Below are 24,704 nucleotides of genomic sequence, written 5' to 3'. Positions count from 1 at the left end.
AACAAAACATATTTCGCTCTGGCTATTCATAATTATAACACACTTTCAGATTGATTGCCTTGTTATTTTAGTGTTTATAATGTACACTGCTCAGTGTATTATATTATGCAAATGTTTTAAAAGTAGGAATCAGTTAAAAAACAAACTATGCTCACCCTACCCAGTTTGGCTTGATGGATAGAGCATAGGCCTGCAGACTGAAAGGTCTCAGGTTTGATCCCAGTCAAGGGCAAGTGCCGGAGTTGCAGGCTCGATCCCCAGTGGGGGGCATGCAGAAGGCAGCCAATCAATGATTCTCTCTCATCATTGATGTTTCTATCTCTCTCTCCCACTCCTTTCCTCTCTGAAAACAATAAAAATACATTGTTCTAAAAAAGCAAACTATGCTGATGTCATTATGTTTAGTGTTTTAGCCCATGAGTCCACGGTTAGCAAGATTTTTTTCACTTTGTTTCAGATTTTGGTGAGGTTACCTTGTTTGGTCCTTATTCTTTATGTCTCTATTAACAGCTGAGCCTCAGGAGAAATCACCTTTAAGCCGGCACCTGTACCTTGGCCATGCAATGTGCTGACTGTCCTTTTCATAGCCCTTCATCCATCAGAGTGATTTGCTAATCGAGTCTCCCCCTCCAGAAACACAGCTCACAGTCGCCAGATGTTCAAAGCAATGGATTGGAACAATTGAAGAATTACAGGAAGTTTGTCTTTACACAATTCACTTAAAATTAGTTGCTTCTTGAAAACACATTCTCTATCAGCCACGTGTGTGTGCGCAAGTATTCACAACAGAAATGAAAGCCATCCCCATACTAAAAAACAAACATATCTATAATCTACATTGATATTTGGCCTAGAATGAAGCTAGACAGAGACACTCCAAAAATATTTATAATGTAAGTTTCCTGATTGAAAGGGTGCTAGAGAAATAACACTGAATATTCTTCACTAAACTTTTATTATTTTTCTAAATTTTATTCCCTGAGCACATATGGATTTAATAATCAGGAAAACAATTAGATATTTTGTTATGAGGACCTGAAATTAATTACTGGTCACATGTGCTCTCTTTAATTCCATAAATATTGATTTGTCTGTTTTAAAATTCATTTTGTCATTTAGGTGTACAAATGATTAATTTGCAATAAAAGCGAGCAAAAAAAAAGTTGTACATTCACAATCAACATTTTTGCATAGCATAACACAATTTTATGTTTAAAATGTGCATATTATATAATCACACCATATAAATATACTAGATATCAAAAACAGACCAAAGAGTTCATATAACTCAATCTTCTGTAATCTGCTTTCTGCACTCAACAACATGTCATTAACCTCTTGGCATTTTCATAAATCAAATTCTTATTTGAATGATGGGTCTTAAAAATCCATCTAGTGTTTCACTAAAGCAATGTGTCTTTGAAAGCTACTTAGCCTTTCCCCCGTTAACTGGATAGAAATGCTTTTTTCTGTTTGCAAGGACCATAACAGTATTTTTATATTCATCCCTGTGTGTACATGTTTGAATGTATTTTATAACTATTTCTTTAGGGAAAATGCCTTAATGTAAATTTATAAATGTAGAATTTCAAAAGTATGCATTTTTTAAAAACCCTTAATATATATTGTCATATTGCTCTCCAGCTTGACTTTTGTCAAGCCTGTCTATTGCAATTTCTTTAATGTTTGCCAAACTGTCAAAAAGAGTGTCTTGAGTTGATTTGCTTTTTTAAACAAAAATTACTGCTGACATGGAAATATCTACAACTATCTATTCATTCTTCTTTTGGTTGTGTTAGAAGATTAAGGTTGTCATATTAGCTGTAATATCACATAGAGTTTGCCCACAACATAAACCGCTAGGTTTTTTTCTGGCCTATATTAAATCAGCTCTTTCACATACACTACTTATACAGTGATTATTTGAGCATGAGTATCAGTGTTAATTTCTATTTATTCTGAATTTTTTTACTTAACTATATCTTCTCATTCATTTAGTAACTTTGAGGTATGACAATGCTTTAGGCATTCTTGTAAATTCATCAAATATTCTGCCTCCTCCTTTCAGCTCTAGGTACTAGACAAACTTGGTAAGCATTTATCACATTTGAAAAGTTGATTGGGACAGTCCAAGAGCCAAGCTCCATGTCTAGTGCCTCTTCTCGGTCAACAGACTATTCTCAGTCCTCTTGCAGTTAGATTGTCCAATCAGCTTGGAATTCACCTAATATTACTGCTTTTCAGCTGCTGTTTCTCCTGCTCACCCATATGAATCTCAGGATACACATTGTCAAATGTCATGTCGGAATAAATCAGTGTGTGGTGGGAAAAGGATTCACTAAAGAGTCCATACTCCTGGTCTTTCTTTTCACTTCTGCTTTTTACTGGCTGGTTATTTTCCTTATGGAGATTCTGTTACCATTTCTAAAATGTAGGGCTTGCCCTAAATTTGTTTTTCCATCATCTTTCAATTTTAGCAGCAGAACACCTTAATCTTTTTTTTCCAAAACCCAGGATATGACTCTTCTGTAGAAGGAGCTTTCAATAACCAAGGACAATAACTCCAAGAAGGAGTTTTCTTCAATCAAGGACACCTGTCGGCATTCAGCTCACATATCAGATGCTTCAGACAGGATGACAAACCCAATGACGACACCGATTAGATGCCTTTGACAGGAAGACCTGCTCCACACAAACCCTTTGGTTCACTATCATAACACTACCTCTTCAATAATAATTTCAGTTAATATGTTTTGGCTTCTTCTGGACAACCCGTGTTTGCTGCATAGATTTGTCCCTAGATTTCTGGATTTGGGGTACCCTTCAGGGTTCTACTAAGCCATTACTGTCCCCAGACTTCTTATTTAGTCATTACCCTTAAGATTGCTGCATGGTCTCCAATCATAAGCCAAATAGGAAACCCAGTCACACATCTTTAAAATTAACACATTGCGAACAGATCACAAGCATTTGCCAGCTTTGTGTAGTTCCACTTCATATTACACAGTGTTTTACAAAGTATCATACTTTAAAAAGATATTAGCTTGTAAGAACATGTAATAGATAACTTCAAAATGCAATTGGTATTTAATTTTAAAGCTTGCCTTTAACATTTATGTAAAACATTTTTTGTGCTCATTCAATAGAAACTTATCTGGCCACTGGGTAAAGCTAGCAATAAAACTACTAGTCCACAATGTGTTAAAATATCTCTGTATAACTTATAGCAATAGGCAGAAGTATAATTTGTCACTAAAAGGACATAATTTTGTTCCCATTAATATTCTAATCTGTAGTTACTTCAAGCTCTATTTTGTTTTTCAAAAAAAAGTTCCACACTTGTTTTGATAGGGATCTCATCAAGGTATTATAGTGTATGTGGCCTTGCAGGATGACCAGTGCAGACAAGAGCATTTATTTGGTTGAATAAATTCCTCATTACTTTACAAGTTCTTTATTGTTAAAGCTCATATATCTCACATATGCTCATCATTTATTTTGCCACACATGTATTATATCTTGGCAAACTTGAAGCTGACTGTGTAATAAACTTATACTATGTGTTTATGGATAAGTGCATCACTTTTGATCAAGGAGCAAGCAAGTGCACTGTTCCATGGTTTATTCTAATATTTACCCAGAACCCCCAGTTTGCTTGGCCATTGACTCTTCTTCAGAAAAAATTGGGGGTGATGGTTTTCCTCTCACCTTCAGTGATGAATTTGTAGCTTGATTCACATTGACTACAACTTCACAGGTTAAGAAAAGAAAATGCTGGCAAAGATCACCAATTAATAGTAATGCAATGGTGTTTGAGATTACACATAAAAATTCAAACTGAGACCCTGTGTTTGAATGACTGGTATACAAAGGAATGTGATATCCTGGTTTTATGTCTGCCTCTCTGTTTTTGATTTATGATCATCTCATTCTGAAATACCTATTTCTTCACCATCTTTTGGGCAATATTTTAAAGTTACTGAATGCATATAGAGTCGTTTATAACCTTCATAATGTTGAGAGAAAGCACTTTCTCTTTTAAGACATACTCTTCCACACCAACATCTCACAGAAAAAATATATATAATGTTTGCAATGTTCATGCAGGAGTTTGGACTGTGAACCCTGCATGAATCCGAGGCTGTGCTGTGCAGTCATCTGTCATGCTTGATGAGGTAAATAGGTTACAGAAGTGGAGGCACATTACAAACACAATGTTTCCTCTAGGAGTCACTTTATTCTGGCTATCAATGTGGTTAGACTCTAAAGAATTATTTAAATGAAATGGAAGTCTTGCTTGGGAACTGATTCAAGTGAAAAGAGAAGCAAGAGAAAATGCATTTTAATTTAGGGTATTTTTCTTGCTTTGGTATTTCTCCTCTCACCCCCACCTATGTAAAGGAAAGTTCATGTATATAAACCATGATGGTTTCCAGAGTTAAGTCAGGCCATATCTTGCTTTTCTATAAAACCAAATAACTATTCTGAATGCTCCATTCCACCTTAAAGAAAATAGTATGGAAAAATACTGGGCTTTTACTATTCTGGAAGAAACAATTTCCTATCACAACATAACCACCCACAGGTGCCATCTGACATATGGATTCAAGTTTGACGTTTGTGCTCTAACTTTTTAAACCTTATCAAATGCTCTAAGACAGCTTTCATGGAAGGAAATATTTCCCAGCAAACTCATAAAACACATTTCCCCCTGACAGACATGGATAAATATTACATAGTAGGAAAAAATGTTTAATCCATAAAGACGGTTTTTCCACCTCTAAGTAAAGGCTTCCTTATAGTAGTAATCCCCACATAAAAATAAGTTTAAATAAAACACAAGAAACCACATTTTCACCTGAAAAAATTTTTTAAACTCAGACCATTTTTTTGCTTGTTATAAAATCAAATGGCTTGTATGAACTTCAACAAACCAGAAGGGAAGATATAACCGCCCCCTCCCACCCCCGCAAAAAAAAAAAAAAAAAAAAAACAAACAAACAAACAAAAAAAAACAACTTTCAAAACAATTTCCCCTCAGAAATGAATAAAAACTGTGTAGCAGGAAAAATGTGGTTTAATATGTAAGTGTTATTGCCCAATATCAGTATGATGTTACCTTTAGACCAGTGCTCCCCAACCTTTTTTTTTGGTCATACCCCACCTAAGCATCTCTAAAATCCTGATGCCCCTTCCTGTGACATATAATCCTTCTTATTAAAAAAGTGAACTCTTATTAATGTGGAGGAAGCCTAAAAGGCCAATAACTTGGTCTAAACAAGCTTCCAAAGAACATGGCATCCACGAAAGAGAAAAATAAAAGAACGAAAGGACAGTTGAAGTACTGAGGAAGAAATCACTAAGAAATTGTTTAAAAAATAATATTAATAATATGAAGTGATATGAAAAAATAGCAAGTAAAGTTTTAAAACATATAATAGAGAACTGAAATGCATAAATATGTCACAATATGTATTTACTAGTATATACTGTATATGAGGCTCCTAGAACCAGAAGAAATGCAAAAAACTCACTCTTAATAACTCATTCTTGAATTGCCCCACTGTGGGGGGTGTGCCCAAAGTTGGGAAACACTGCTATAGACACAATCACTGTTTAAGTTAAATTTTAAATCAGACAGGGGGACTAATATATTTTCCTTCTTAAGCTTTGTTGAGTTGATGTTGAATGTTTTTACATTTTCTATTAGCCCCTTATCCACACATCAATTTCATTTCATATCACTTGGCTCAGTCATCTTTAAAACCTCTCAGAGTAATTGAGAATATGAACTGCACCTTTTATTGCTCTCTATTTCAAGAGCAATAAAAATAGAGAGATATGAAAATATCTAAGCACACACTTATTTAGAGCTCATCATCAATTATTGAGGCCATCAAACTAAGCCTAGGCAGAGTATGGGTTTAAGACTCCTCATTCTTGTTTACAAAATTTCCTCACTGGTAAGGATTATTTTTCCTGGAGTATTAACTGTATTTATTTTTAACAAATCATGTGTTTCTATTTAAAAAGCACACAAACATTTAAAATATAACTACAGCATATACCAATGAATAAATGATTTTAAAAATAAGCTCTTCGGATTCCTGCTAGAATTATCCATCCATTTTTCTCTTAAATATTGAAAGCATGCATCTGTATGGTCCAGATTTATGATATGCCTTATTAAATGCTGCAGCATCTGCAGTGACTCCTTGAGGACTGAAAACACTCAGCTATGAAGCACTACTAGTCTCCTGCTCCCTTCATCCGTTAAATACCAGCCACCAGAAAGGAGACTCAGCTACCAGATGACTGACGTCCCTTAGGGGATACATATGTAGTTTTCTCAGAAAATGCTTAATAGTTTACCTTGTGAAAAATTCCCTTATTCCCCTTGTAATGTATTTATTTCCTCACATATTTTATTACATTCCACCCATTTCCTACATCTATCCTTGCTTGGCTTTCGCTCACATAATCTAAAACTCTAGTATCCTTTTTGAAAAATAAGAGGAATGCAAAAAACATACACAGCAAAATGGTGGCTGGGGAGGTTTTCTATTATCCAAGGAATATTTTTGTTAATTTACTATAATTGAAAAGAAATACAATTGTGGAATTTCAGACAGAATCTCTTGGCCTCTCAAAATGAAGCAATTAAATGAGTATTTGGAGATTAACCACTGTCTTATTGAATCACATGGTCATATTTCCTAGTGATAACTTAAATGCCTATTTATTCATTCAATCTTCATTGTATTTATTGATAACTCTGTTGACCCCATAAGGAGACAAGGAGGCAGCAACAAATAAGACAACAGAATCCCTGCCTTTATGGGCTTATAGTGGGGAAAACAGACTTTACACAAATAGTCATAAAAATAAACATATTTCAAAAAATGAAATGGCATGTGTTAGGGAAGCGTTTAAGAGTCCAAAGTCTGCACTGGCATGGGTGAAACTGTGCGTGAAACCTATTTTGGTCTAAAGCATGAAATGGATTCTAGTCCTAAACAGGTTAGTCAGCAAACAGACTGTCGGGTTTGATTTAAGAGTTGCTGAAACCAGGAAATATCCAAATCAATTTCCAAACCTAATGAATGCTTTTTGCAAATTTTCAGGTTCTCTGTTTTGGTTGTTAAGACAGTAAAATCTGTTGTTTAAATATTATCTGGGGAGACACTTCTTCAGCTATAAACCGATGAGATCGAATATGTTGTAAACAAAAAATATGTGGCCAAGTTTTATGTAAGACAGAAGGGATTAGGAAGGGCAGCAGACTCAGAGCAGAGTTTGGGAAGAACAAGTCCAGGTGAGCATCAGGAAGAAGAAGGCAGATGATGTTTAGAATAATAATAATAAAAAAGGTTCTAAAGGGTTCTGCATGGGTGCTACCCAGCATGTTTTTAAAGACAGCATAATCCAGTGTTGTTGTTTGTTTGCTTGCTTGCTTTTTATCTTCAATGCCTGTCTGCCTTGGCATCACCTGTATTTCCAGATATAAAAATATATGTGATCATGGTCTTCCATGATCTTCCTTTTGGTGGGAAGGTATCCTATCTAATAAAAGAGTAATATGCAAATTAACCATCACTCCGCTACACCCACAAGCCACGCCCACCAGCCAATCAGGAGCGAATATGCAAATAAACCCAAACAAGATGGCTATGGCCACAGAGAGCAGGAGGGAGGCTTGGGTTTCCCTGGCAATGGAGGGAGCCAAGCTTTCCGCCTGCCCTTGCCGTCCTAGGCCTCACTCAAGTCTGCAAAGTTTCAATGATAGAAGATACATAAAACCAAACAGAAATGGCAGCAGCCACGGAGCTGGAAAGAGCAGGAGGCTAGGGTTGCCCCCGGTGATGGAGGAAGCCAAGCTTTCCGCACACCCTGGCCGGCCCAGGCCTCTGCTTAAGGCTACAAAGTTTCAATTATAGAAGATACATAAATCCAAAAAATAATAGCTGCCACCATGGAGCAAGCAGAAGGCTTGGCTCCACTCCAGGCTACAAAGTTTCAATTGTAGAAGATAAATAAACCCCAGATACCAGGGCCTCTGCTTGGGTCGCCAGGGGGTGTGGCCAGACTGCAAACCACCACAGGCCCCTCACCAAGGCCACCCCATGCCCCAAGAGAACCCCCACCCTGATCTGGGACACTCTTCAGGGCAAACCAGCTGGCCCCCACCCGTGCACCAGGCCTCTATCCTATCTAATAAAAGAGTAATATGCAGATTGACCATCACTCCAACACACCAGATGGCTGCCCCCATGTGGTCAAAGATCCTGCTCCCATGTGGACACAAGATGGCCACCACAAGATGGCCAGCAGGGGAGGGCAGTTGGGAGGGACCAGGCCTGCAAGGGAGGACAGTTGGGGGCAATCAAGCCTGCAGGGGAGGGCAGTTAGGGTTGACCAAGCCAGCAGAGGAGGGAAGTTGGGGGCGACCAGGCCTGCAGGGAAAGGCAGTTGGGAGGGACCCAGGCCTGCAGGGGAGAGCAGTTGGGGGTGACCAAGCGCCTGCAGGGGAGGGCAGTTAGGGGAATACAGGCTGGCAGGGGAGCAGTTAGGCATCAATCAGGCTGGCAGGGGAGTGGTTAGGGGGTGATTAGGCTGGCAGGCAGAAGCGGTTAGGGATAATCAGGAAGGCAGGCAGGCAAGCAGTTGGGAGCCAGCAGTCCTGGATTGTGAGAGGGATGTCCAATGGGATCGGGCCTAAATGGACAGTCAGACATCCCTCTAGGGGTCCCAGATTGGAGAGGGTGCAGGCTGGGCTGAGGGACACCTCCCTCCCCCATGCACGAATTTCATGCACCAGGCCTCTAGTAGTTTAAGTATCCAGCAACTTATTCTGTAGTAGGAAACATGCAAGTTTTGGGGACGTTCCATAACAATTTGTCTATTATTCCGTCTCATCAATTTACATCAAGTGTTCATTGCAGTGGGCCAGGGGAGTTTGTGGCAACAGATTCCAAAAGAATTGGCTTTCCAATCCTTTGAGACTTCAAGCACTGCTGTTGTATCTCATTACATTGAATAAAAGTAGTCTCCTGTGCCATGTTTTTTGACGCCTTTGGGAAATATATGCTTCCCTCAGCCTCCCTGACATAATTTATGTGCTTTGATGACTTCTGGGCAACGTGTCAGATTCATTCCTTCACTGTCGGCCAGTCAACCATTTAATCATTCTTTCTCACATTTAACCCATAATTTTAAACACTGAATATGTATTGTGTTTAGTTCTGTGCAAGAAGTACATAATAAGGTCCCTAAATTGGAGCTTGCCAACTTGTAGGCAAATAAGACTTGATTGACAAGGAAGTTAAGTAACAACAAAAGAGTGCACTAATTATATAGATCAGGGCAAGAATGACTCCAGATTTCGAGGCCAAGATCACTGTGAACCAGAGTGGTCAAAAACAAAAGTTGAACTTGAGTGAAACAAGCTGATTCTTGAAGGACGGGTGAGAGTTAGTTAGATGGAGAGGAAAGAGAGGCAATTCCATGGAGGGAGAAAAATTTGCTGCAAAACTTGAGTCAGACGTAGCCAGGAAACAGAGACATAAACAAATATGGTATATATTATCTGGAATATGGTAGATGTTCAATGAAAGAATGAATAAATGTCTGTATGTAAACAGAAACTGGAAGAAAGTTTGCAAAAGGGAATGGTTGGCAGTAAAATTTTAACTGAAGAAGATTTCATAAACAGCATGATGGAGAGCTGTAAGATACTAAAAAGGCTGAAAGAGGTCATTTCACATATAATCCAAAACAACCAGTTTTCATCTGCCATTAATTTTACTTGTATCTGTCAAGGCCTGAGGACATGGAAAAATCAAATTATTTATCTAGCGAACATAAATATTAGGACAACATGTGTTAATTAAGGAATGTTGATCAGGCATCTGTGCTTCAAAAACATGTTTCTGATTATATGGAAGTTACAGGTTAAACAAGTAGTTTGGAAAATAATGAATTAGATCATTTTGAAGATTAAATATTGTCAGTCTCTCACAATTGTATGAATGCGTCCATTTTGGTTCTGAAAATAATTTGTCTTACAAATTTTTTCACCTTTAGCCTTTAACTACACATCGGAGATTGTTGATGAGATGTGTGTCCTAAATCTTTCTTCATTTTCTTGAACTATCTATATGATTTAAGTACTTCCTTATTTTTTTAAAGTGACTTAAGAAACTTCAGTGCTCAATTAAAAATCATTATTCCATTAACTCTCAGACCTAAAAAAATTAATGGCTTCATAAATCATAATTAAGGCTTTTAGTTTTTGGCACATAAAAAGACAAACATTTCAGTTGTCCTCTTCCATATCCATTTTAGATGCTCTAGTGATTCATTTTTTATCTTCCTTGTGATTTAACTCAAATTTCTGGGCTCTCTTTCTATTGTTGAGTCTCTAGGGACTTCAAGCCTTTAGTTATGAAACAAAGATGACAAGGAAACATATGGAGATGTGGAATTTATTTCTGAATGAAAACAGACCTGTGTTGTCTGTACCCCCTGCTACCATGTTACAAATCTTGCACAAGGAAGTAACCAAATGTTTAAAAATATTTCTATTTCTATTTTGGTAAATCTTTCATTCTTCCCTAACCTTTACATTTTTCTTCTGTTCTTTGATCTGAGCTAGAGAGTTGTGGTCATACCTTATTTATTCAAAGTCTTATGCTGATTTTCCTCACAGAGGTTTTGTTTACAGACTTTCTTTATAATTCTTGGCAAAACTTGGATACTTATAAAGAGGAATACGAAAGAAGTATCAGCATGCAAATAAAAATAGTATGGAAAAATAAATCAAAGTTTTATGAAATCCACCGTAAGCTAGATTACAATCAGCAAATTATCAGAAAGAAATTCATGTTGGGAAATTGTGAATATTATTTTAAGAGGAAGAAATCCCATGTACTAAAACTTATTTTTGTTAGATCAAACTTAACTATGCTATCCCAGGCCTTGGTCATTGCTGATGGCAAAAGCCCATCCTGGTTCTCTTTTCTACAGCTCCTATCCCCAATATTCATTGGTAAATGTAAAGAAATATGTCTTTCCTGAGATAATGATCTATGCAGACTTTTATTTTATATTTGTGATTTTTAAAATGATGGTCAATTGACTAACTGGTCAATAATGTCTTAGGCATTTTTATAAGGATTCTAACATTGATTTATCTACTTAGAGATTCATTCTCCTAATCACCAGAAAACATGTATCCTTCTACAGAAAACGAGTACTAGGATTGTTGGTAAAATATGGAAAGCATACCAAAACAAAACAAAAAGAATCTACATATGTTTTAACAATTTCCTTCTTGGACTTTGTATTTGTGTTATGCTTTTATAATTATACCGCCCCTCACTAGTTTGTTCCAGAAATGAAAATTTATTTTTCATAAAACGCAAAAGATCATTTTAAGGTTGGGATGGAAACTAGAACAAAAATTTTGAGTCTTATTTTTAAAATAATATAGTCTTTTTTCACACTTCTTTTTTCCCAGATCAATTGCTTAATAACACTAAATTATCTGGGTGAAAATTTTTAGGGTAGAATCCCTCTTACCTACCACATAAGAACAAAATACATCCCCTTGATTGATCCTTTTTAAAAATAAATTAGAGTTTATTTTTATCTCCATGACTGATTCTTGCTTGGTTTCTTTTTTTGTGTTTTGTTTGTTTTTGTTTGTCTGTTTTAGTTTTTATTTATTTATCCTTTTTAATAACCCAAACAGCTTTTCCTTTCTTTCTCTTCTTACACTAACTCTATAGTTTTGACTAATATTATTATTAATATCAACTGTTGCCTTTGCCTGATCTTCATTATCAATAATTTTTCTCCTTCAGTTTTTGTAAACCATGGCTGCATCATATCCTCACTTACTCAGGAATCTCCGCAGATATCCATCCAATTGCCTGCAGCAGTCACCTGCTAATTCCAGTTTGCTTTTCTTAATGCTCCAGCCAACATTCTAAGATGTGTTTGTCACATTTCTCCCTCCATGTCTTTGCTCAGGCAGTTTATTGTAGCCCTTAATTTAAGAGCATGACTGTTCTGTGTTTGAATTTCTGTTCCTCCACTTGTTGCTTCTCTGTAAAGTTGGAGACAAATATTAATGCAAACCTTAATAATTTGCTGTGGGAACTCATGGAGGTAATGCATATAAAGTCCTTAGAACAGTGCTTGGGACATAATGAGCTTTGCATAGGTAATAGCTGCTATATGCCTTCTCCTCTTTCGCTGCCCCCATTTTAAAACACCTTACCCATCTTCCAAATGAGGTTCATTTCACACATTCTCCACTAGCCTCTATGTGATCAGTGGTTACAGCCACTCATTTGGCTTATACATCGCCTTCTCCTGTCTGTAGTACCATCACACAAAGTAAGTCACAAAGAACACACCCAGTCCTTTAATACTATGCTTTACACATTCTGTGTTGATTAGTAGTTTAAAGTGATACTTGTCATAACAGTTTATCGGGATTGTCCAAGCAGAGAATATGGATGAGAGCAGGCTACTCAAACAGCTATTGCAGGATGAGCTTAAGTGCAGGGATCATAGGAGGTTTATACAAACTACCTGGGAAAATGGAGCATAGCTGTTTCGATTGCAAGGAAATCACCATGTTTGACAGATTACATTGGTATGCAGTAAGCAGAAATGGGGTGGATCATTTTAAACAGAGCCTTTAGGTACATTATGCGGTTAAATAATAGAACAATAAGAGAAAGAAAGCTTGCAGATAGCAACTACAGCTGCAAAGGAAATAAAACAACTTTATGAGAAATCACTGTGGTAGGGATGCTGCTCAAAAATTAGTCTACAGCCACATCTGTATCCCAAAGAGCTATTATCAAAAGGCTAATAGGCAAATTGACCAAACGGCTGAACGACTGGTCACTATGATGCACACTGACCACCAGGGGACAGACACTCAACACAGGAGCTGTCCCCTGGTGTCAGTGTGCTCCTACAGGGAAGCGCTGATCAGCCAGAAGCCAGGCTCACGGCTGGTGAGTGCAGTGGCGGGAGCCTCTCCCACCCCTGCAGCAGTGCTAAGGATGTCCAACTGACGGCTTAGGACATCCCCCGAGGGCTCCCAAGCTGTGAGAGGCCACAGGCCTGGCTGAGGGACCCCCGAGTGCACAAATCTCATGCACTGGGCCTCTAGTCCATATAGATTAGAATACAATGCACATTATTAGCCTACTAGAGGCCCGGTGCATGAAATTCGTGCACGGGGGGTGTGTCCCTCAGCCCAGCCTGCACCCTCTCCAACAGGGACCCCTCGAGGGATGTCCGACTGCCCGTTTAGGCCCAATTCTACTAGGATTGGGCCTAAACGGGCAGTCGGACATCCCTCTCACAATCCAGGACTGCTGGCTCCCAACTGCTGGCCTGCCTGCCTTCCTGATTGCCCCTAACCACTTCTGCCTGCCAGCCTGATCACCCCCTAACCACTCCCCTGCCAGCCTGATTGATGCCTAACTGCTCCCCTGCCAGCCTGGTTGCCCCCAACTTCCCTCCTCTGCCAGCCTGGTCACCCCTAACTGCCCTCCCCTGCAGGCCTGATCACCCACAACTGCCCTCCCTTGCAGGTCTGGTTCCTCCCAACTGCCCTCCCCTCTGGCCATCTTGTGGTGGCCATCTTGTGTCCCCATGGGGGCAGCCATCTTTGACCACATGAGGGCAGCCATCTTGTGTGTTGGAGTGATGGTCACTTTGCATATTACTCATTTATTAGATAAGATTATGACCTGTCAGAAAGAGAGAAAATAAAGTTCTATTTTTGGAATGGTATAGTAAAAATTTTACAACCTTTAGTATGGTAATACTTTTCTTAATTAAAGATTTTAAGTAATTCTTGTTTTTACTTTTAAATGTGTGTTAATTTTTTTAGTAATTCATACTTTTGTATCTCTCCAGATTATGAGGGGAAAACTTTCTTTGTATTTTCCATGTTTTTCATTGTAGTATGTATAGGAGTGGTTATTAATGTAAAAACTATTTGGCATAGTGGACACAACCTTAGTTCTGAAATTCACAGAGAACTGGATTCAAATATTAATTTTACCTCTTATAGTATATTCTTGGATATGTAATTTAACCTTAGAAAACCTTTTTGTTAAACTTTAGAGAACTGTTTCACTGATTATTCATTCAACATGAAAAATGCCCAGAATAGTGCCTCACCCATATAAAGTCCTTGAGAAAAATAGCTATTATTATAATATGTGGTTAATAAGAGATTCATTAATTTTCCAACCAATCATATTGGTAAACAGATTGGAAAAGTTATATATAATTAATTCACTATAATTACCTTAAGAGATGCTTTTTCTCTAAATAAGGATGGACAGGTTTTAGGGTTAATCATATTATTTGTTAAATTCATCAGATTCTGAGTGAAATATTTTCCTGATTGGATCAGTTAAGGAGATAGAAGCTAAATGAAGAAATAACCATGTTTTTGAGTTTGGTTTTACCATGCAAGAGTGTAGAAGAAATGCAGATATATGCTCTTTCTCCTCAAAATAAGGGCAAAAATACCTATTTGAGGGATCAGGTTTTAGTTACCTAAATGAATTAATCTCCCCAAGAATTCTGAATGTTATGTTAGGTCAAGAATGACAAATAATAGCTGAAATAAACAGAAAATGACCCTAATAGTGAAAATAAAAAGAGTGAAAGACCAAGATAAAGGACCAATAAGGTATGTGAAGGATCTCATCCTGGATGAGGATTTTATAAGTAATTTATTTCTCTGAGACAATATCAGAAAATTTAAAAAAACATATAAATATTAGAATAAATACTGACTTTTAATTCCCTGATATTATTTCAGAGACATCTTACTATTAGAAATCATTGGTTGTAAGTAACAAAAACCAATTTAACTAAAAAAGGGGGAAATTATTATAAGGATCCAAGGTTGTCTCAGAACCCCAGAGCAAGAATGCAGCCTGATTCCTGAGCCACAGACAAAGAGTTCTTTCTATCCCCTCCCCTCCCTTTCCTTCTCTCCAGTCTTCTCTTTTTTCTTCTTCCCTCACTACTTCACTACTACATCTCCTTCTTCTTTCTTCTCCACCTCTTCCTTCTTCCTCCTCCACTTCCTCCTCCTCCTTCTCTTCTTTTCCCTCTTCCTCATCCACCTCCTCCTCCTCTCTCTTTTCCTGTATCCCATCCAACCTCACCACCCTCCTCTGCTTTCCTTCTCTTTGTAAATCATCATTATCCTGACATTCTTGGTTTGGGAAAATCATCTTTCTCAATTATTTAGTTTACCTACTAGAGACAATGCCATGGTTCCATATTTACCATCTTGTGTATTCCAGGTACCAACTTTTTTTATGGTTGGAAAAATCCTGTCCCAATCCCAAACTATGAGAGAAAGAACTCAAATTTGCCTAAATTTTCACCGCATATACTAAACAGCTTACTATATTTAAAAATCAAATGATAATAATGGAATAAGTGCTGATGCCACTGTCTTGTAAAGGGCTGTTCATTTTCAAACTTGCAACTCAATGGTCTACACCCAGTACTTCCTGAAATCCCACCAAGTTTATTATTGTATGTGAAACAAAGCTTTCTGTATATAGTGCACTTTTTCATGGAACATGCCATTACCGGATACATATTTGATGTAATTGAGTCACCATATTTATGTCTTCTTTATATAGAAAAGCATTCAGATTACCGGTAATGAATAGAAAATATAGAGGAAAAGGGTGTATATTTGAATGACTTTTACATCTCCAGCCCCACCTATCATTCCACTTTATCTTTATTCCCCTGTACAACAGTCAGTTCTGAGAAGCACATTCCATCTAGATATCCAACACAGTGATAGATAAAATCTGAGAGAAATAAAGGCAACTTCAGTAGCTCTTAAAAAATCAAAGGGCTTTTTCTGACTAGGAAATATATATATGCATTCACTCCCCTGCTCTATCTCTCTTCAAAATAAGGACAAATAATCCTATTTGAAGGACCAGTTTTTAATTACCTAGTGAATTAATCTTTAGTTTACCAGTTGACTTACAAGTTTGGAGTGACTGTCAAAAATTGATATTCAAAGACATGTTTATTAGCCATGCACATGTGGATATAAGAGCAAGATTAATTGTTTAATTTTTGTTACAGTGATTTTGTGAGAGTACAGGTAGGTGAAATTTAGTAGAAAGAATTTGATAACTCTTTAAAGAAAACAAAAATCTACAAATTTCTTGAAGAAAATTTAGGGTTTGAAATTATAAGATCTACAACTCTTCTATTATTAGAGACACACACCCCAAAAAGTGTGCTCTGAGACTTGCTACAATCCTTTCTGTTTGCTTAAATTACCTTAATAATAAATATTTAACAACCAAAAAATCTCTCATTGTTCTAACACTTCATTGAACTAGTAATTTTGTTGACATAATAGGGTGCAAAATTGAATTTTCTCCTCCATTTTTGATGGGATTGATTGAGGTATTCTTCAGGATGTTTTTTTTTTCTTTCTAATTTTAGTTTTCCACCTAAATTTAAAGATACTTGATCAGCATTCCTTAGTCAGTGATTATTAGAAAAGTATAGTTTTTTGAATAGACAATTTTCATTAGTCTATACAGAAACATCTATGGCTGGAATATTCTTCTATCAAACAATACTTGGGTATCACTACATTTTTTATATTTATTGATTAATAGATGAAGTAGACAGAGGTTAATAATTCACTCAAGGTTGCTTAGGAAGGGAGAGGTAGGACCAGACTAAACTAGTCCTCTAAGGGTATAATTTATTAGTAACTAATAAAGCCAGATAGATTTACATTCCTACAAATAAATAAGCAATATAAAAATTAAGAAATTATTTGCATTTTGATCTGATTGTATGGCAGCAATTCATTCTCAAAGATACGTTTATAAGAATTACAGATGCCCTACTGCCTTATACAAAAAACAAAAATATATGAAAACCTTAGCTGTTAGGCAAGGATATGTTGTAGAGAATGAAAATCTAAGATTAAAAGATAAAAAAAGAAGAGAAGAAATCATATGACTCAAGATCTTCTCCATAAAGACTAGCTACTTAAAAGTTTTATCACAGCAGTTTGTAGCCCCAAAGAGTTCTGCCTAAAGGTAAATAAAGATTAACCAAGTATGACCAGTATTTCAGCCAATAAGTAAGATTAAAAGAGAAAGGAATAAATTGCTGGCTTCATAAATGCTCTCAGAATGTCAAGGTCAGATAAGGACAAGGGTCTGAAAGAAATGATTTTGGAAGTCTCTGAATAGTTATGATACTATGTGATTAGAGCACAAATGAGGCCACCTACTGTATATTGGAAATGTTCTCATTTAATTGCCAAGTCTCCAGACAATTCAGTGACTAAATCTACAGTCAATGTGAAATCAAGGCTGAGAAGCAACAGTAGCACAATGGAGTTCCCTTTGTGGTTGTAGCCTTTATACTTTTTCTGTGTTGGTCATGCCCCTGGTAATGATCCTCTCTTAGTTTTCTTCTTAGCACTTATCAAAACCTGAGTCATATTTTGTTTTTTAACTCTCTCCTATAAGAGAGAAAAGTCATACAAAGACAAGCCTCTGAGTGTCTTGTTCAGGTCTATATTTCCAAAGCCTAGAACTGTGCCTGGTACACAGTAAATAACTGCCAGATGAGTGATTCTTGTGATTTTGGAAGAAAGGTAAGTGTATAAGTCACTTACAGTCTGGTAGGAGCCTTCTGAAAAGAAACTTCTAGAATAATAATAATAATAATAAACACCTTGCTATTTAAAACAAAACTTAAAGTGTAATATTGACCCTGTTCTAAAAGCCTATTATTGAGAGTTCAATGAGGATGATGTATATCATTTTAATAAAATATCCTGGCCTGAATTAGGGAAGAAAAACATCATGAAAAACAAAACAAAAAGGCAGAAAATAGCACTGCAGATATTAGTTCCACCAAAAAAATTTTTTTTAAATGTTAACTATTGGAAAAAAAATAAGCCTTAATGGAAATTACTCTGGAGAAGGAAATGAAAAACTCTAAGTAATGAATGGGATTTTCTAGCCAATCCAGTTCTCACAATGGAAGTTCATTATTATCATCCATCTAATCAAGCCCTGTTTGAAATGGCTGACCCCTCTGAAGGAGGCCTTAGTTATCAGCCTCACCTCCTTGTATTTGACTCATGATTGACTGTTCAGATATAATGAATGGAAGTGAAAGGGTTTAGGAGACATTTCTTCCAAGTCAAACTTCTTAACCTTTAGTTTAGAAGCCGCTTTAGACATAAAGTGACTTTTATGCTGTCTGATACTTCCCAGCTTCTGTTTTTTAAAAGGCTATTTTTTGCTTCATGTATAATTCCACCCCTTCCTCTTTAATCACCAATTCCATCATGCAACAGTGAAGCGTCTCCCACCTCCTTACCTCCTTTGTCTATCCTGGGACCAGGGCACAGCAGCTTTTAATGAATTTTCTGAGTGTCAATTTTTTTTTGGAGGAACACCAGGACAGAATCAAAGCTAAAGAAAATTTTATAGCTGTTTGTGTGAGACAGACTTTGGAGTATTTTGAATGGGTGGAGGGAGGGAGGAGGAACAAAGGGGGGATGATTAGCAGATAGATTAATGGTGTATTTTTCTCACCCTCTAGAGGAATCACTTTGGATATTTCTATCCCTGACTTATCACCCCTGACCCTGAACCTAGATTGGTCTCATTGACTAATTTGGTATGGGGGTCCCAAACAGCCAAGTTGATGGAAGAAATAAGATACCCCAAAGTAATAGAATATGCATGAAGTGTAAGAAGAAGAGGTTCAACCTCCCAAAGGCCTTGCATCCCTCCCTTAATACAGTCGACCATTAAACAGATCACTTAGCTTGACAGAATCAGTAAATTTTAATGAATTATTCAGAAATTTTTGTTTTCAGGTAATATTAGTTTCATTTCACAGAGGGTATGTAGGCCCCAATGGTTCCCTATAGCACTATATATCAGAGTTCTCATAACCAAAAGTAATATGTACATTTCCTGCCCCTGCAATTCAACACCATGTTGTATCCTCAAGCACTCCAGATACTCAGCCATGGCTGCCTTTGAAAGCAGAACTCAGTATTGGCTCTGAGAGGTGATTTAATGGAGAGTATAAAAGTGCTCTAATCCCACCTGAAATATGTTTTTTGCTTTTAATTTAAGGCTAAGGAAGAGGTAGATGGGAGGTCTTAATTTCTATGCAACAGGGGCAAATAGATTTTACCGGTAGTAGCATTCAAGGGCAAGGGCCCAATTGGTTCCTTGAAAAAATCCAGAATAAACAGAAAAGGAACCTGATGATATATCCTTACTAGACAAGTTGTTTGGCAACTGCAGGTCGTGTGTATGCATCAACCAGACATCTGGTAAATAGCAGCCCTGATTAAGGAAAGAGATTGAAGGACATATATCCATGTATATATAACCATACAGATATATTAAATCATATTACATAGAGTTGATCCTTATTATTCACAGATTCTGCGTTTGTCAATTTGCCTACTTGAGCAAATATATTTGTAACCCTGAAATCAATAATCACAGCATTTTTGCAATCCATCATGGATATGGGCATAGCATCGAAAAATGAGCCATCCCTGTTCCCAGCTAAGGTTAAACTAGGCAATGCTCTTCCTTGTTGTTGTAGCTCTCATACAGAGGCACCTGGAGGATAGGGATGGTATGAGGTAGTACAGTTTAGTGCAAGAAGCTCTGGCTTTGGGCCAGTCGAATCCCAACTCTGGTACCTGTTAGCAGTGCAAGTCCCTTAACAGTAAAGAACTTCATTTTCACTTTTGTAAAATAAAGAAAATGGAACCTACCAGAATGAGTTTATTTTAGGATTTAAGATTATAATGTGTGTGTGTGTGTGTGTGTGTGTGTGTGTGTGTGTGTGTGTGTATGCCCTATGAGGAATCGTTTGGCACTTACTAATTTAGGTTCATAGCAATTTTGTGGGACATAACTACCACAAATAACAAGAATTGACTCTGGGTGTGTGAATGTGTGTACATTTCCTTAATTTTTTCCCTTGGTCAATTACAAGGTTATGTATTCCTAGATACAAGGATATGGGGCATGATATTGATATATAAATAGCAACCTAACAATACTAAACTGTGTGTGGGTGTTTGGAAGGCTTCCTACTGAGATGACATTTCATTTTTAAGGCTGAATTGGAGCTCAATTCAAAAGAGGGAAATGTTGTGAGCATGGACTTTGGTATCAGAGAGTTATAGATTCAAATCAAGACTTACTAACTTATATGACCTTGGGCATATTACTTGACCACTATGACTGTTTCTCTGTCTATAAAACAGGAGTAATTATATATATATTGCAGTATTATAAAAATTAGATGAATGATATAACATTTGTAAAGTGCCCATCATTTTAACTGGTCAATCAATAGTAGAAGCCAAATAAATGGATATTGATATTAATTTTAGAGAAAGGGCACAGTATGTGCAAAAGCACAGAGGAAGTAATTGTAATGTATAAGTGATTTCACATTGCTGGATACACAGGGTGCTTGAGGGAGGGGAGATGATGCAGGAAGATGAGCAGCACCTGATTCACAAAGACTATGGCTTAGTGTGAGCTTTATCCTGTAGTTCATGGAACCAGTGAAGGACGTGTCCATTAATTACAGTAGGGTCATTCTTAGACATGCACCAAAACTCTATCTGATAATGCATGTGAATATGAAAATATTCTACCATTATTCTTTATTATTACAGAGTATCTTCCCTCCAGTTAGTTATAATGAATTAGGCTTTGCTTAGAAGGTTTATAACAAAGCATTTGTACATTGGTTTGTTTTTTTTTTAAACTAGTTCCTTTTCATTCTAAATAGTCTCATGAAAGCAGGAAGGTAAAGTATAGTACATGGGTTTTTCTGTTTTGTTCAAAAACATTTTTTTAAATTGTTGTTCTTGATAGAAAATATTAGTTGCTTAGGGTTGCCATAACAAATTATCACAAAGTGAGTGACATAAAGCAGTAGGAATTTATTCTCTCACAGCTTTCAAGGCCAGAGCTTTGAAATAAAGGTGTCAGCAGGGTTGGTTCCTTCTAGAGGGTCTGAGGAGAATCACTTCCAAACTTCTTTTTCATGGGGCTCTCAATAATCCTTGGCATTCCTTGGTTTGTAGCTTCATTACTTCAATCTCTACTTCTGTGCTCATACAGCCTTCACCCCTCTCTTTTCTCTTATAAGCACACCATGTCATTGGAGTTAGGGGCCACCCTAAGTCTAGGATCCTTAATTATATCTTCAAATACCCTCTATCCAAATAAGGTCATTGCCTTAGTTAGTTCAGGTCACTTTAACAAAGTATATAGAATTGGACTATAAACATCAGAAATTTACTTCTCACACTTCTGGAACAGAGCACTAATATATAGGGCACTAATCCTTTATAGGAGGGTTCCACCCTCATGACCTAATTACTTCCCTAAGTTCCCCCCTCCCAATACCATCACATAGGGGGTTCGGGTTTTAGAATATGATTTCAGGAGATATGACATTCAGTACATAACAGTTCCAGTCACAGAGACTTGGGGTTAGAACTTGGAACTGTCTTTTTGAGGGACACTATTGAACCTACTACAGTAAAGAATGACTTAAAACATGATTGAAACCCTATTGTAAATGTTTCCATTATCCTCAGGCTGCCTACCTTTTCTCTATTAAAAAGGCCAAAGGGGGGGGAGAATCTATCAGAAGAGGGCTTTTATTGAAAATCCCTTGATCTTGCTTCCATTGAAAATAAGCCTTTGGCATCAGTGTACCCATTGGTACAAAAATCAGCTTTACCTAGGAAAGGATGCTAAAGGTTACTTCTGTACAAAATACAGCAAGAGAAACACAGCCTTTACAAATCCCCCACCAATTTGAATACACCTTCACTCTCACAGTGTTGCCCTTTGCTATAATATTTTTGGAAATATGTCTTTAAATTGAGCCACTGTCTTTCACATCATTTGTTTTCTGTTTAAAAATGGACATTCTAATTTCAAGTACTGAAGGTTTCTAGTGTTTTCTCTTTAACAAGATCTCATGTAAATATTTAATGATTATGAATTTTTGTTTAGCTTTTAAGCATGCCATTTCTTCTTTCTTCCTTTTAGGGGGATATGGGGCGGGGACATTATCTTCACACTAGAAAAGGAGAGGATAACAATAACCTTTGATTATTCAGAATGATTCATGATTGGAGGGTGAACTCTGCCATTTTAAAGCTTTAGGACATTGCAAATTTGGACTAAGGACCTATCCCCCAAAAAGAAACAAAGATCCAGTTGTCTGAGGACAGGTTTTATGCTTCTATTTCTCATTTGTCTACTTACAGCTCCTCTTGCTTGCCATTACTACCTTTTCTTCTTTCTACGAACATCAGTTGGCACTATTCAGGTTCACATTTAATTTCAACATTTGATTGTTGATCTATATGGCAAGATTTTTATCTTTCTCACTAGATCTTCAACTCCTAAAGCACAGAAATTGCCTTGCTCTTTTACATTGTTTATGTTTGTGGCAATCCCTGGTAGCCCAGCAAGCCCTTATTGAATTAATTGAGCTTGAAGAGGAAAATAGATTTTAAAATTTCTCATAGGCCTTACTGTCAAATAACACACTGGTTTCTGTGTTATTAGGTCGCCATTTATTAACATTCACTAATTAGGATCAGACCTTTCCTTTCATTGTACTCAACTAATAAGTAGCAAGGAGAGTAAAGATAATCAAGGGAGGAGGGAATACATAGGATGTAAATGAGTAAACTCTCAGAAGCTGTAAAAACATAGATAAAATTTAAAAATAACTCAGAGAATTTATGATATTAGGAGTGAAATTCCATAACTCAATGGAGAAAATCAGCTGTGTCTACCCTATACCTAGCAATGTGTTAGTACTTCAGGAATTTTTTTAATATATCTTTTTATTGATATCAGAGAGGAATGGAGAGGGAGAGAGAGATAGAAACATCAATGATGAGAGAAAATCATTGATCGGCTGCCTCCTGAAAGCCCCACACTGGGGATCAAGCCCACAACCCAGGCTTGTACCCTGACCGGGCATCGAACCATGACCTGGTTGATGCTCAACCTCTGAGCTACACTGGTCAGGCAGTAATTCAGGAATTTGACTGTGCAAAATTCTTCTTAACCACAGGGATCTTAGATCCCTTAAAAAAAGTTGGTAATCATATTTTTCTCTTTTTTCAGCTTTATTGAGGTATAACGGACAAGTAAAATTGTAATATACTTAAAGTGTACAACATGATAATTTCGTATATGTATACATTGTGAAAGGATTCCCTCAGTCATCTCACATATTTACTTTTTTTTGGTATGAACACAAATTTTACTCTATTGGCAAATTTCAATTTCAATTATATAATAAAGTCCTATCAGCTATAGTCATCATACTAATACTTAGATCATCTGATCTTATTACTGAAAGTTTTTACCCTTTTATCAGCTTCTTTCTTTTCCCCCACCTCTAGCCTCTGACAACCAGCATTCTACTCTGTTTCTATGAACCCAACTTTTTTTTTTTTTTTAGATTCTACATATAAGTGATACCATGCAGCATTTGTCTTTTTCTGTCTGACTTATTCCACTTATCATAATGGGCTAGGTTCATCCATGTTGTCACAAATGACAGGATTTTCTTCTTTTTTATGTCTGATTTATATTTGATAAACATACACACACACACACTTTGGCTATTGTGAATAATGCTGTAATGAATTAGGGAGTACAGATATCTCTTCAAGATAATGACTTGATTTATTTGGGATATCTACCCTGAAGTGGGATTGCTGGGTATATTATATAGTTCTATTTTTAATTTCTTGAGAAGCCTTCATACTGTTTTCAACAGTGGCTGTACCAGTTTACATCCCTACCAACAATGTACCAGGGTTTCCTTTTCACCACATTCTCCCAGCATTAGTTAACTCATTTCTTTTTGATAATAGACATCATAACAGGTGTGAGGTGAAATCTCATTGTGATTTTGATTTGCATTTCCCTTATATTCAGTGATATGGAGCACTTTTACATGTACCTAGTGGCCATTTGTATGTCTTCTTTGGAAAAATATCTGTTCAGGTACTTTGCCTATAGGAAGTCTTTGTCACCTGTTTGAAAGATGATTTTTGTTGTTGTTCCGTGTGGTACTCTGGCACTCCAGAATGCTTAGCCCTGTTGGCTATCAGAGCTAAACGACTTGAGAGCCATCCCTTGGATGATAGCCACAAAATTTAGGGTGCTGGATGTGTGCACAAGCTCCTTCTCCTTCCAAGAAGAAGGCTGGGATTTGGTTTCATTGTTGCAGCAAGCCAGAGGGAGAATGTGGGACAAGTGCCCCCTGGTTCTTTCAGGCTCCTGTAATGATTGTGGTCATATCCCGCATGCATTCCGATCAGAAACTGGACCCTCCGGCAGCAGTTTATAAAGTATGCAATCCAAGCCCTTCCAGGGAAAGACTGAGAGATGCGCATTTTTTCTGCTCTCCCTGTGTGAGTCCTGGGGTGATAGCCATGACAAATGCACACCTGCCTGTTAACAACTGTTCTGTTTGCCATAGTTCTGTGGGCTCCTGCACTCAAGTCTCACTGACATTTGCAGAGCGAGATG

At 37.0% G+C, this 24,704-nt stretch overlaps 1 protein-coding gene across 2 annotated transcripts in view; it reads left to right on the top strand.

The window, feature by feature from the left end:
- GPC6 (glypican 6) overlaps positions 1 to 24,704 on the top strand; it is a 1,157,351-nt gene that overhangs the window by 643,381 nt on the left and 489,266 nt on the right. The gene's annotated exons all lie outside the window — the stretch shown is intronic.

Source organism: Plecotus auritus (genome assembly GCF_963455305.1).
Source record: "Plecotus auritus genome assembly, chromosome: 3".
Lineage (NCBI taxonomy): Eukaryota > Metazoa > Chordata > Mammalia > Chiroptera > Vespertilionidae > Plecotus > Plecotus auritus.
This window is presented reverse-complemented; position numbering and strand designations above follow the sequence as displayed.